Source organism: Puma concolor, chromosome F2, assembly GCF_028749965.1.
Source record: "Puma concolor isolate L17-30 chromosome F2, mPumCon1.1.hap2, whole genome shotgun sequence".
NCBI classification, from domain to species: domain Eukaryota; kingdom Metazoa; phylum Chordata; class Mammalia; order Carnivora; family Felidae; genus Puma; species Puma concolor.
In genome coordinates, this window is record NC_141684.1 from 77466559 (window position 1) to 77480812 (window position 14254).

The 14254-nt window shown below is 44.0% G+C and overlaps 1 pseudogene; it reads right to left on the minus strand.

The window, feature by feature from the left end:
• Positions 1–2610: 2610 nt before the first annotated feature.
• On the minus strand, positions 2611–4824 carry LOC112859362 (large ribosomal subunit protein uL23 pseudogene; annotated as a pseudogene).
• Between the last annotated feature and the right edge of the window lie 9430 nt (positions 4825–14254).

Sequence of the window (14254 nt, forward strand, 5' to 3'; positions counted from 1 at the left end):
AGGGCTCTGGGCTGATGGCTCGGAGCCTGGAGCCTGCTTCGGATTCCGTGTCTCCCTCTCTCTCTGACCCTCCCCCGTTCATGCTCTGTCTCTCTCTGTCTCAAAAATAAATAAACATTAAAAAAAATTTTTAAAAATACATAAACATTTAAAAAAATTTTTTTAATTTATAGTAGGGTCATAATTCCCCTTCTTACTACAACTATTTTTTGTTTCTCTGGTGATTATCTTGCAGTCTTTGCCCACATGCAGATAGTTTCTCATAGTTTCCATCTGGGAATATACTATTTGTACTCCTACTTTTGTCCGTGGCATTCTTCATTTACCAGCACGGTTCTCACATTATCCCATAAAATAGCTCCAGAATTGACCATCTTATAAAAGTTTTATATACCATATTCAGGTTTATGCTACGATAAATCTCTTTATGAACATAATTTTATTCCTTTTCATTTTTCTCTTTAGTAGATTATAATCTTGGGAAACATTATGATGACCCTGATGTTTTATATTCACAACGCATTTCCACATAAAAATGAGAATAACCCTTTGTTAACAAATTGTAGATTCTTCATCTAATGCAGCCAAGAATCTGGGGGTTAAATTCATACTTGGAGAAATTGGGGTATAAAATCATTCAGACAGACCAGCCCTTAGAATCCATTCAGGCAATGCACCCATCCATTTAAATGACTGGGGAAAGTTGTGTGTTTCAGCAGCGGAGTCTCATGAAAAATCATCCACTGTTTCAAGAGATGGAAACCACCATGGACTTACTGGAAATCCAGCACAGAAGGGAAGAGATGGGGGAGGGAGAACAGGAGGAGAGTTAGGTCAAATAATCTGTTACACATACATTGTGTGCAGCAAGAGCAAACTGAAAGGGAGCTCAGCGTGCTTGAGGGGGTAGGATGTAAACCTGTCCTAAATGGGTATTATGTCCTATCGAAGTCTATTGTTTCATGGAGCCCAGACCTAACAATGTCCCATTGTGGCAAATGCAAAGACAAGCTGCTTAAATCCCAGTTTTCCCTTCATTTTCAGTCCCCGGGACTGTACCCCTGAGGATGGTTCTGCTCTCTCTGCCTGGGCTGTCACCCCACCGGCCATGTAAGTAAAGATGGTTTACAGTCTCCTTGATCTGGTTTGAGGGAACTAAAATTCTTTCGCGTCTTGGCTCTACTTTTTATTAAGTGTAAAGACTGTAGCACATATTTCCAGGGAGATAACATGGAAAAACTATGCCTGGCATTGCCAACCTGGGGCCTCCTGCTTGTCTGCAAAGCCACCTTTGTAATTATGAAGAATGTCTCACACAGGTGGAAGATGCTCTTATAGGTTTTATGCAAATCAATGGATGATTTGGTATTTTTCATTTTAAAAGGAATTTAAAGACCAACTTCAATTGCAATAAATGGTTTTTGCTTTAGATAAGCCTGGAATGGGCATTAATGCTAGGTGGATTTTAAAATCTCAGGACGAAAACAACAACTGGATGGCTACCAAACACTCTAGCTGCACACAAAATTCCGGGTCACATGACATCTTTGTATTGCCACCGACCGCACAAGGACTGGAGAACCAGCCACCTGGAAATGGTTCCTAAGGGGCTGGGATCACAGAAAGTTGCCTAGAAATCATCTACTTCATACCTCATCACCTAGATGGATGCTGACTTCTTACGGGAGGTTTTACATTGCCTGTTGATGGTTTCCACCAGAAGCAAAGAAATGAAAACCCGAATATTTCCAAGAAGGGAAATGTTGTCCTTGCCAGTGTGCTCTGTGGTTGTGCCCTTCTGCTCTTTCCTCCCTATCTGAGTCAGAGGATCTTGGTACAGACTGACCTTGATACAAGACCAAAGACAAGAATGCCTGCTGGACTTGGACCTTCACAGAAAGAAGAGGCGGGGTCTTGGGTCTCCGGGCTGATTGCTTTGAAAAGGGATGAGTTGCAGAAATGTATTTCTGTACTTGGTCAGGGAGCCAGTGAAGTGTAATTGGAAGAAAAGTATCCCAGCCCTAACACTTCCCTTTCTGGGGTGACCATGGGCTGACTGCTCAACCTCTCTGTTGTATCCCTTCCTTCACCTATAAAATGAGGGTGTAGCTGTCATGTCTTCCTCACTAGGACATCGTTGAGCAGCAAAGAGACAGGTGAAAGTGCTGTATAAAAGTAAGTCTTTTGTATTTTGTGTTGATAGCAAACATTTGGGGAAGGATGGGACTTGGAATGCTTCTTCCAGGATCTACTAGTAACAAGTGTATCTCTTCTTAACAATCCCTCCTTTTATACACTGACTAGTTGAGAGGTGAGAACTGTGTTCCCCATTTGCTGAAGCTGTATTTCTTCCTTTCCTCCATGGGGGTTTGGGGTGATGGGAGACCAGCTGATACCCATTCAGATCTTGTGGGGGCCTATTAGGACTCAGCTCTGTGGAAAAGGTGGAAATGGGTAAAAGGAGGTGAAGTGCAAACCAGAGTACATATCTCTCTGGTTAGGACCATTTGATCAAATTTAATTTGTGTGTGTGTGTGTGTGTGTGTGTGTGTGTGTGTGTGTGTGTGTGTGTGGAAAATTTAGATTTAGATTGAGCTGGCTGGACTCAGTTTAGGTGATCCAAATTTTGTTGGCAACATCCAAAGTATCATAGTCAGGACCCAGTCGAATATATGCCTCCTTCTCTCTATTGGGCCTGATCAGGGTGTTGACCTTGGCCATGTCAATGTCATAGAGTTTCTTCACAGCCTATTTGATCTGGTGCGTGTTGGCCTTGACATCCACAACGAACACAAACGTGTTGTTGTCTTCTGTTTTTCTTCATGGCTGACTCAGTGGTCAGGGGGAACTGGATGATGGCATAGTGGTCAAGCTTGTTTCTCCTGGGGGCGCTCTTCCCAGGGTATTTGGGCTGCCTTCAGAGATGCAGTGTCTTGGGCCTTTCGGAAGGTAGGTGACGTGCAGATCTTTTTTTGTGACTATGGATGCCTCTCAGCACCACTGTCTCAGCCTTCAAAGCCTTTGCGTTGTTTTCGGCTTTGGGAAGGGCGGGGGTTTCCTTGTTCGCCTTTGGCACCAAATTTGTGAAAGAGATTTCTTTTAAATTACTTTTGTTTTTATTTTAGAGAGAGCGTGATTGGGGGAGGGGATAGAGAGAGAGGGATAGAGGATCTCAAGCAGGCTCCATGCTCAGCACACAGCCTGACTCAGGACTGGATCCCACAACCCTGGGGTCATGACCTGAGCTGAAATCAAGAGTTGGTCCCTCAACCAACTGAGCCGCCCAGACGCCCTCATGAAAGGGATTTCTGATCAAACTTAATTTGGATAAACAAGACTTGGGTGACATTTTCGAAGTCGTATTATGATCTTCTTAACTTAAAATGTCTCTTTTTTATGTGTCTAGCATATTATGTATTTTTAAGATTCTCTGGGGTCCAATTCTTTAGATCTATCCCAAATCCCCTCATTCACTGAAATCCTTTTTCCTATCTGATTGTAAGCACATAGAAATATGTATGCTATCTAGGTAAGCACTGCATTCCCTTCACAGCCTCAGTGAATACTTAGGTGGTATGGGTGACTGAATGTCACATGGAACCTTGGTCATGATATAGCAGAAAAATAATAAGTTCAACTATAATTCTGGTATATGACTCGTTAGAGCTGTTTCCCTGTCTATGAAATGAGGAATTTGGATGAGATTATCCCATCCAATTAAAAAATGGAGTAAACAATATCCTTCCGTATGGGGAGTTTCTCTCCTGCTTCTGCCCCTAGCCACCCTTTCCTCCCCCCACAGCTTGGTAAATAGTCAAGCCATCCATAGGAGCAGGGGGTGGGGAGAAGGAGAAGTCCTCGTGGATTCCTCTGGTCCGCTCAACCCTCACCAACCTCTCCGATATTCACCAATGGGAAAACCCAAGATTTCTCTAAGCATGTTTGATTCAGGTCTGCAATCATGTGGGGATTGACTCCTAACACAAAATCTGTGCTACGCTCTGGGAATACAAAATAAGTGAGTGTCTGTCTTTTAAGGGTCTTCCTGTCTCACAGAACTGGAACGTAATGAAGTCAGGACTCTGCAAGCCTGTGCTCAGGTAGGGAAGGCCACAGCGGGGCACCCACGAAACTACGGCCAGTCTCCTGGATCTCATGTCCCCAGATAGATCTCACAGTAACGTGGATTCGGATTTGTGCGATTCCACGGCTAGCTTATACTAAATGGAGTGAACTGTAAAGGATTGGAACTCTAAGGACTGTTGAGCTACTTTCTCAACCTTCTAATATAATCAGATTTCTTTCTGTTGGAGGTGAGAGACCAGTGGCCGGAGACCCAGGTCTCCATTAACCTTCACACAATAGGGCTGATAAAGCCTCCTCTGCAAACAATGTCTCGGCAATCACTTTATCAGATGTAATTACATTTTCTAATCTTACAGTGACTTCCTTGCAGGTACTGAGGGACTCAGGTTAAGGATCTTCCCAAAGGTTATCTGTTTAGGTTCTGTCCAGTTTAAGGCTGCGGGTCTAAGCTTTATGAAGCATTGTCCTGGCTCTACAGGTGGTGTCCCAGCAGAGCAATCCTCTAAACCCGGGCAGATTGAACCCCCCATGCTAGGGGCCATCTAATCAAGGTCTATCTCCGAACAATGTCATCTAGGCACCACCCATGCCCCTCCCCCGTGCTCGTGGAGCCTGCGACGACGGAGTCACCTCAAAGGCATTTAGTAAAATTCGGACTGAGGGACCTGGTTTATTTAGTGTGATCACCTAAGCTATTTTCGCCTCACCGGTGAGATCTGGATTACACAGGAGGCTCATGGTTGCTAGACCCAAAGATTCCACATTCTAGGAAGCTGTCATTGTGATGATGTGATTACAGACGAGTGGCATTAAGACCTACCCTGGCGTGAAATTGTGCTAAAACACACACACACACACACACACACACACACACACACACACACACACATAGATGAGTGGCCCCGTTTGGTTATGTTCTTGGTCATCATCCAGCACTTCCGAGTTGTGAGTTAATTAAAGAAAAGAAGAGCTGGGGGTGAGAGGCAGAGGAGGAAATAACATTAAATATCTTGAAGTTACCCAATTCTTTCTCTTGATGAATTCTTTTCTTTTTGTGGAAATGCTTTTCTACTGGTTCTAGGTGTTATCCAGCTCTGACCACGCTGCTTGCTTAGTGCTGATTTCATTACAAGCCCCTTTACCCTCTCCGTCAACAATAAAGAGAGGCATACCATGTCCGCCATACCTGCACCTACAAGATGAGAAAGCTCACTCTTTCTCCTTTCAAGTGAGAATCAGGGGTATCTGTCTGGTTAAGTCCTACAGACTTGCAGGGCCAGTCTTCGGAAATAACTATGCAATACCTTCATCCCCACCACATCGAGTCCTGTCCTTACACTCCCAGTCCTCATGCTTTAACCTTTGCAAGTTACATCCAAGTTCAGGGGCAGCTATTAAAATGCAGAACAGCAGGGGCGCCTGGGTGGCTCACGTTTGACTTCAGCACAGGTCGTGATCTCACAGTTCGTGGGTTCGAGCCCCGTGTCAGGCTCTGGGCTGACAGCTCAGAGCCTGAAGCCTGCTTCAGATTCTGTGTCTCCCTCTCTCTCTGCCCCTCCCCCGCTCACATTCTGTCTCTCTCTTCCTCAAAAATAAACATTAATAAAAAAAATTTTTTAATGAATTTTTTTTAACGTTTATTTATTTTTGAGACAGAGAGAGACAGAGCATGAACAGGGGAGGGACAGAGAGAGAGGGAGACACAGCATCGGAAGCAGGCTCCAGGCTCTGGCCATCAGCCCAGAGCCCGACACGGGGCTCGAACTCACGGACCGCGAGATCGTGACCTAAGCTGAAGTCGGACGCTTAACCGACTGAGCCACCCAGGCGCCCACAAAAAATTTTTTAAAGATGCAGAACAGCAAAGGTGTCCTGATGACAAAGTTCTCCTATATTTTTGTCACAAATTTGTCCTTTCAGAAGTGATCCATGCTTCTGACATCCAGTTAATGTAAGTACTGTCAGACAGAAATGACAAGATGGGATAAATTAGCACTGCTCTGATGTGATCAGGAAAGTCATGCCCAATGCAGTTTGGAAGCCTAGTGTCCTGTGAAAACCTGAAAAGCTCATCACAGCTCTGCTGCTAAGCCACCTCTGCGACTCAGAGTCACTGGACAGCTCTGTAGCTTGAAATTTGCCTTTTAATGAGGAATGGGACCTGTGATGTCACTTCTACGTTGCAAATGAATGTTCTGAAGGTTGTATTGGCCAAACACAGAGTCTGTAGTGACAGTGGGACCTGAACTTGGACAGGACATCTTTCTTTCTTATGCCATCTTTAACTACGGGAATTGGTTAGTCTAACCTATTTATTTATTTGTTTGTTTGTTTGTTTTAATGTTTATTTTTGATGGGGGGGCATAGCAAGGGGCAGAGAGAGAGGGAGAGAGAACAGGGGAGGGGCAGAGGGGGGGACAGAGGATCTGAATCAGGCTCTGCACTGACAGCAGAGAGCCTATCATGGGGTTTGAACCCACAAACTCTAAGATCATGACCCCAGCCAAAGTCAGACACTCAACCGACTGAGCCACCCAGCCACCCGTAGCCTAACCTATTTAAAGAGAATGGTACTATTAATGCCAAGAGGAAAACTATCAGAAAAAAAAAAAAAAAAACTAAATCCTAACCATTTTTTTGAAGTTACATTTATTAAATTAACATTTATTACCAAGTGCCAGGTAAGCTCTTCACAAAGAATCACCGTGTTAAACCTCACACCGACCTCTGGATATTTTTGCATCCATATTTGAGGTGAGGAAACTGGGAATACAGAGAGGTTGGGAATGTGCTTGGGGTTACACCCTGGTAAATAGTGGAGCTGGGATTGGAATGAATCCAGGTTTCATGTTCTTTGCTATTATTCATGGCATGTAAAATTGACAGCAATTTGGGGGTGCCTGGCGGTACAGTCGGTTAAGCATCCCCCTCTTGATTTTCGCTCAGGTCATGATCTCACAGTTGGTGAGTTCAAGCCCCGCATCAGGCTCTGCGCTGATGATGTAGAGCCTACTTTGGATTCTGTCTCTCCTCTCTGACTCTCCCCGACTTGTGTGTGTGTGTGTGTGTGTGTGTGTGTGTGCGCGCGTGTGCGCGTGCACACACACGCTCTCTCCCTCTCCCTCTCTCTCTCAAAATAAATAAACTTCAAAATTAAAAAAAAAAAATTCACAGCAATTTGAATGGCATGTGTCCTCTGTGAACACCAAGGATTACATATAGGAATCAGCGTCTTATATAAGATTGGGGCTGGGACTGACCTACAAGTTTCCTTTATTGACGTGCACTTGGGTTTTTGTTTAAATGTCCTTTATAGACCTCTAAAGTAGGATCTGTAAGTTCTTGCACAAATCAGAAGACAATGTCAAAGATGCTTGTGGGGGAAGGGAAAATATGAAATATATTTAGATGGTTGAGGGCAGTGATCAGTTTCAAGCTCCTTTAATCCACTGACTGTTACTTGTACAAGTAGAATGGAAAGATCAAAGCCCATCGGTATGCCTACCTTTGGGGGGCGATCACTGTAATGGGTCAATTCCTGAAGACCTGTTAACGACCTCAGGTTGTCTCTACTCCTCCCACCACCACTAGCACTTCAGACCTGGAGACCTGAGCACCCTGCCCCTCTGTAATCTGTAGAGGTGGGGGAACATTGAGTGTAAGCACGCAGGCTGTGCGAAGAATTCACAGAGGACATAGAAGTTCAAGAACGGAACAGCCTCCAGGCTCTCCAAAGTATCTCATTTCCAATCTTACTTTGTATTAGAGAACGTGGTCTGGAACCACAGCCAGGCAGAATTAAAAGACAAAGGCCATTTTCCATGAGGGAGGGCCCTTCTCCACCTAACGTCTTTCCTCTTATATTCTTACAAAGTTATGACTTGCTGGCCCTCTAAGTGTGGACTCTCCCTTGAATTTCCCGTCGGCTGCCTTGCCCTGCAGCTAACACTGAACTCTCTGATAGCCTCCGCTTGTGAGTAAGCGATGGACAAATTTCCAAAAGCAGTGGGTGGGAGAGGACATTCAGGCCAAGGAAGCAAAGACCCGGAGAGGAGCCAACATGCAAGTAGCTGACAAACACTGAGCAAGGTTCTCCAACGTGGCTGCCCATTAGAATCACCTGGGGAGCTTAGGGAGGATCCCATGCTCATGTGGCACCACAGATTAATGAATAGAGCCTCCAGGGTTAAACAGCAGACATCAGTGGTGATCTTATGTGCATCCACATTTGAGAACACGTATCCTGGAGTGCAGAGAGTGAGCCCAAAGAAAGGCCAGGAGTGAGCCTGAGGGCTGGCACTGAAAGGGAAGTAAAGGAGGTAGTGAGGCCTTTCATGAATTTTCTGTTTGCTAATGATGGGAGGACTGTGACCAGATGCTACTGATAGTGCATAAGGAATGGGAAGACAACAGTGAAATGGGAAGACCATGAAGAGACTGCTGTCATAGCCAGACAGGAGATGGTGGTGTCTGGCCAGGCCTAATTCCATATACAGTAAGTCTCCAGAGCACAGAGAAGGTGGGGTTGAGATGGTCGAAGAAGTGATATGGGAAGAATCAGGGATGGAGACAGCGACACAACCAAAGGGGATGAAGAATGAAGAGTGGCTCATGACGGTCCAAAGCAGCCTCATGAACTTCTCCCACTATTGTTTTTAAGATGTGCTAACTGAGACATGCATATGAGGCCAGATTTTGGGTCTCTGCACTGTGCTGTCATACTGGCCACAGGAGTCACTTGCTCCCAACGGGATAGATAGGCAGATCCGAAGAGCAGAAGTTATTATCTACAGGCCAGCAGTGACCCACACCTATGTCTTAGGGCCCTGAACAGGTTCCATCAGCATCACGGAAGAATCTCTAAAGTGACCATCTTCTCCAAACCAAAATTGGAACACATGATTTCATATAACACTTCAAGTATAATCTCAGAGACGTCATTTGGATACCAAAATATTGAAATTCCTAGGCCCTCTTTACTTTCTATTTGAATATAAAGATTTGATATAAATATAAAATAGGACTATCCCAAAAAATCCTGGAGGTATAACCTCCATAATCATATATAGTACATATTATATGCTTGGTAGAAAATCTTGAAAATGTTCACCAAAAATGAAGATATTAGCACAGGAAGAATAACAAGCTTTCTTATTCTTACAAATAAAATCAGAAGTAATACTCAGTGCAGCCACCCAACCTAATTCAGTTCCTCTCTGTGCTACCTCTGCCATGTTATTTTTCATTATTGATTCAACTTTACAAAGTGAAAATGGAGCATAAGTCTTCTAAAATCTCTCATAACTCAAAACTAAGCGAAGTCATTTTGACAGAGGAAGGAGGAACCAAGAAGTAAAGGAGTTTCCAGAAATGACAAAATAACAAGAAATCCTTTGATTATGTCTATAGAAAAAAGGTAATTTGATTTATGAACTAAAACTATGAGCAAGAGACTCACCCCCACAATTGCAAATTTAAGTCAGTATTTAGCATTCAATCCATTTGTAGATTTATTTCAGGGTACCAATAAATTTTACATTTCTTTTTTTTTTAACGTTTATTTATTTTTGAAAGAGAGACAGAGTGTGGGTGAGGGAGGAGCAGAGAGAGAGGGAGACACAGAATCCGAAGCAGGTTCCAGGCTCTGAGCCGTCAGCACAGAGCCCGACGCGGGGCTCCAGCTCATGGACCGCGAGATCATGACCTGAGCTGAAGTCGGACACTTATCCGACTCAGCCACCCAGGCACCCCAGGGTACCAATAAATTTTAATGTCTAATAAAGACTGCTGAGTGGAGCATTTGGTCCTGACCTGGCAAAGCCCTCACACTTTCTGTGAGACCCCAGTGGCCCCTCCTTTCTGACCCTCAGATGCCACTTGTGTATACTGAGTCATTGGAATAAAGAAATGGTTTTTCTACACTTCTGCCCGTTGGAATCACCTAATGCAGAGTTTTAAACATATCAATGCCCCTAGAAATTTCCAAAACTGTGGAATTGGACTCTGGTAAATGGGTCCTCAGCCTCAATAGTTTTTAAGGCTCCCCAACGGATTCTCATGCATTGCCAGAACTGAGAATCCCTAGATGAGCCAGATGATTTCTATGTTCTCTGTCAAAAACTAGGTCTCTATTTCCTTGGGGGCACTTCTCTCTCAGATTCTCATTCCAGAAAGAAAATGGCACAAGCTTCCTTTTCTTGTCAGCCATGAGACACACACATGCAAAGACAGACACCACACACAGAGGTCAAGACCAATAATTTAAAAGGGGAAATGCTTTCAGACTTTGAATGTACCCTCACCACCATGTATCATGGCTTGGTCTGTCTTCAGGAGAAATTCTAAATGACTTCTAACAGGTATCTGGTGTTTTCAGGTGCACTGTAAGGTCTTCGGGTGTGCAAGAAGAAAACGAAAACCGGACAGAGCCCTTGGCCAGGGGCGAGCGCTGTGCTACAGGGCGAGCGCTCACGTGGGAAACTCGCTCTCGGTGGTGGTGGCGGTCCCGCTGCTAACCTTTATGCCAGTGGACTGAGCAGTTTCTCTAAATACAATAGAACCTCTGTCACTTTGAAGATAAGCTCGCACAGGCTGCTTAAAACAATAATTCTGTACTTTCTTTCCTGTTTCTAGATTTATTTTAAGTATTAGTATGAAATGTCAGAGCAGCTGATAGCGGCCAGATCAGTTTGTATAAAACTCAACTGCCTGTTTGTAGTATATTACAGCTATATTTGACACAGGAAAGCACTTAATCATGCATGCTATCAGCACACCACACCCACCTTTGTGAGGACCCTTGGAGGCTATGAGATTTATCACTGTGAACTTGAACTGGATGGACAGGCCCTAATGGATAATGCAGGCCGCTTCTGAGAAGCACGGGCTAAAAGTGTACCATCCACTATCCAACTGCCAAGAGACAGGTCAGGAAGGCACAGCCGCCTCCCAGGAATGGCCTGAGTGTATCCCACCTATGCCCTGACTTTTATCTCAAGCCGTTGACATTTTGTGAGTGGAAACCTGATGACATTGTAAGAACCCCCGATGTCCCATTTTGCCCTCAAAATTGCCTTTGATGAGGGCCCCCGAACCACATTTTTCTTGTCTCACCAACCAGTAAACGATACGACGTAAATAGAAGAGGCTAGCATCCGCACAGCGTTTGCTACGCCAGTAAGCTAGCAACGTGGGCAGAGATTGAGCGGTGGTCATTCTCTGCGTTGTTTTGGACATCTGAGGCCGTGTGTGAGCCGAGCAAGAGGAGACTGTCCGTGGGGAACCCTGTGCAGAGGTCCCAGCCCTACGTCTTTCCTCTGAAATGTGAAGGGTTTCGGCCATGGGAGCTGGTGTTTGCATTTGATGAGAAGTCAAGAAATCTGGATTCCACTCTTGGTTTCGACATTCTCTAGTGAATATGTGACCTTACACAAATCACCTCTGACTTTCGCTTCCACCTCTGTAGCGGGGATGACTTGTACCCATGTACCCGATGAGGATGCACCCAGCCGGGGATGCCAATCTCAGAGGCCCGGAATAGAATGAATAGGAAAGGATCATCACGTTCTCATTAAACACTAATATTATTACATCCGTGTTTGGAATCACACTCTGTAACCAGACTGACTGGTCACAGCTCTGCTCCTCCAAGGCGTTTACTAAACTTCTCCTGGCCTCAGTTTCTTCATTTGTAAAAAAGCAATAGGAGAAACTTTAGATTTTTTTTTTCTTTTTATTATGGACATTTTCAAACATATTTTTTACAGTAGAGGGAATGGTAGAATGTACTGCCATGTATACGTCACCTGCCCCAAACATTTGTTCCTGAATTCCTTTACACCAAACCCCAGACCTCATGCCATTTTCACCCATCTCTCACTAATTGGGGTATGCATTTTCTAAGATCGCTGCCATGCCACTGTCACACCTAGCAAAATTAACAAGAATTCTTTGTCATCTAATACCTAGTCCATAGCCAATTTCCTCGATTGTCTCAAATATGTATTTGCACAGCTGGTTGATTCACTCAGAAGGCCAATAAGGTCCAAATGTTGAATGTGGTTATTATATACCTTAAGCCACTTGTGTTCTTTTTTTTTAACATTTTTATTTATTTTTTTTAATTTTTTTTACATTTATTTATTTTTGAGAAACAGAGTGAGACAAAGCATGAGCAGGGGAGGGGCAGAGAGAGGGGGAGACGCAGAATCTGAAGCAGGCTCCAGGCTCTGAGCTGTCAGCACAGAGCCCAACGCGGGGCTCGAACTCACAAGCTGTGAGATCATGACCTGAGCCGAGGTCGGAGGCTCAACCGACTGAGCCACGCAGGCGCCCCATTTTTATTTATTTTTGAGAGAGAGACAGAGAGACAGAGAGAGACAGAATGCGAGCAGGGGAGGGGCAGAGAGGGAGGGAGGCACAGAATCTAAAGCAGGCTCCAGGCTCTGAGCTGTCAGCATAGAGCCCAATGTGGGGCTTGAACCCACGAACCATGAGATCATGACCTGAGCCGAAGTTGGACACTCAACCAACTGAGCCACCCAGGTGCCCCCATTAAACCCCTTGTATTCTACAACAGTTCTCTCTCTCTCTAAACCACAACATTGTTTTGTCGGAATAGCCCTATCATTCATCTTGTGGAATGTTCCACATTCTGGATTAGGTGGACTTCTTCCTTCTAGTGGTATTTAACTTTTTTCTCTCCATTTTCCATATCTCCTGGGTTTAATGGTAAGGATTACACGAGTTAATGTTTGCAAAACGCTTAGGGCATGTATTAGTTTGCCTGGGCTGCTGTAACCAAGTATCACACCCTGGGTAGATTAAACAAGAGAAATTCATCATATTCTATCACAGTTCTGGAGGCTAGAAGCCTATAGTCAAGGTGTGGGCAGGGTCAGTTCCTTCTGAGAGCCAAGAGGGAAGGACTTGTTCCAGTCCTCTCTCCTTGTCATGTAGAAGGTCGCCTTCCCCATGTGTCTTTACATCACTTTCACCATATTTCTGTCCGCCTCTGTGTCCAAATTTCCCCCTTCTGTAAAGACACCTAATTAAGATCTAACCTAACGACTTCATCTTTACTAATCATATCAGCAATGACCTTATTTCCAAGTAAGGTCACATTCTGAAGTGCTGTGGGTTACCTCAAGATAAATTTGCAGGGACACAATTCAACCCAGAATAGCACCATACCTGGCACACTGTAAAATTTCCATAAGTGTTAGCTAAGTGGTCAATAATTCCAGCATTAACATGTTATATTGTTACTCACTTAAGGATAAAGTGAGTTAATACATGTAAAATATTGACGGCAATACTTAACAGAGAGTAACATTTCTATAAATATTAGCTATGACGTTGTAACATATTACCCTATTTAGCAATTTTTAAATACTAATTGATATTCATGTTAGAATGTTACTTGTTTCGTAGTTTGTTAGTACCAATTTGAATTCATCAGACTCAATCAGACTGAGCCATGGGCCAAATAAATTTTAACAGGAAGGGGGACAGGAACTGGGAGCCCTAGAAGAAAAGAGGCCTCAGTGGGTACCCAACCAGCTCAGACCCCCTTCAAGGAAGGTCAAGTCCTGGCTTTCCTATGGTACCAGCTACACAACTCCGGGCAAGTCCCTTCTTCAGACGACAGTTTCCTTTCCTCTAACATGATCAAACGTGAGAAATTCTCCACGCCCCTTTTCATTTCTAAAATTCTAGGTTCTATGAGAAGGGTCAGGAACAACATAGGAGGCAACTGCCATTTATAAGAGCAGGAAAGCTATTTGGCAATATTGGTAATATCGGAAGTTTTTACTAGTTATTAGGCAATAAGTCACCCTTGAAATGCACTAGGAAAAAAATTATTCTAGTAAAAGTAGTCAAGTTGACATTCGTCAATCTTCCTTTATTCCTTTATTTTCTTCACTTTTGTTCCTCCCTGGTTGTTGTCCCCCCCCCCACCCCTATTTCGTGAACCATCTTTATATGAATTTTTTGGCTAACAGTGTTGTCTGTGGTTATTTTCTTCCCTGTGTTTTAAGCTTCTAACCAATTACTTCCTTTGTCTTCCTTTTCCACTTTTTCATCAGCAAGCTCTCTTTCCTGACTTTTCTATTCCCCTCCTTAGTACATATTTTTTCCTCTCACTCATTTCTTTCTTCTCTCATCT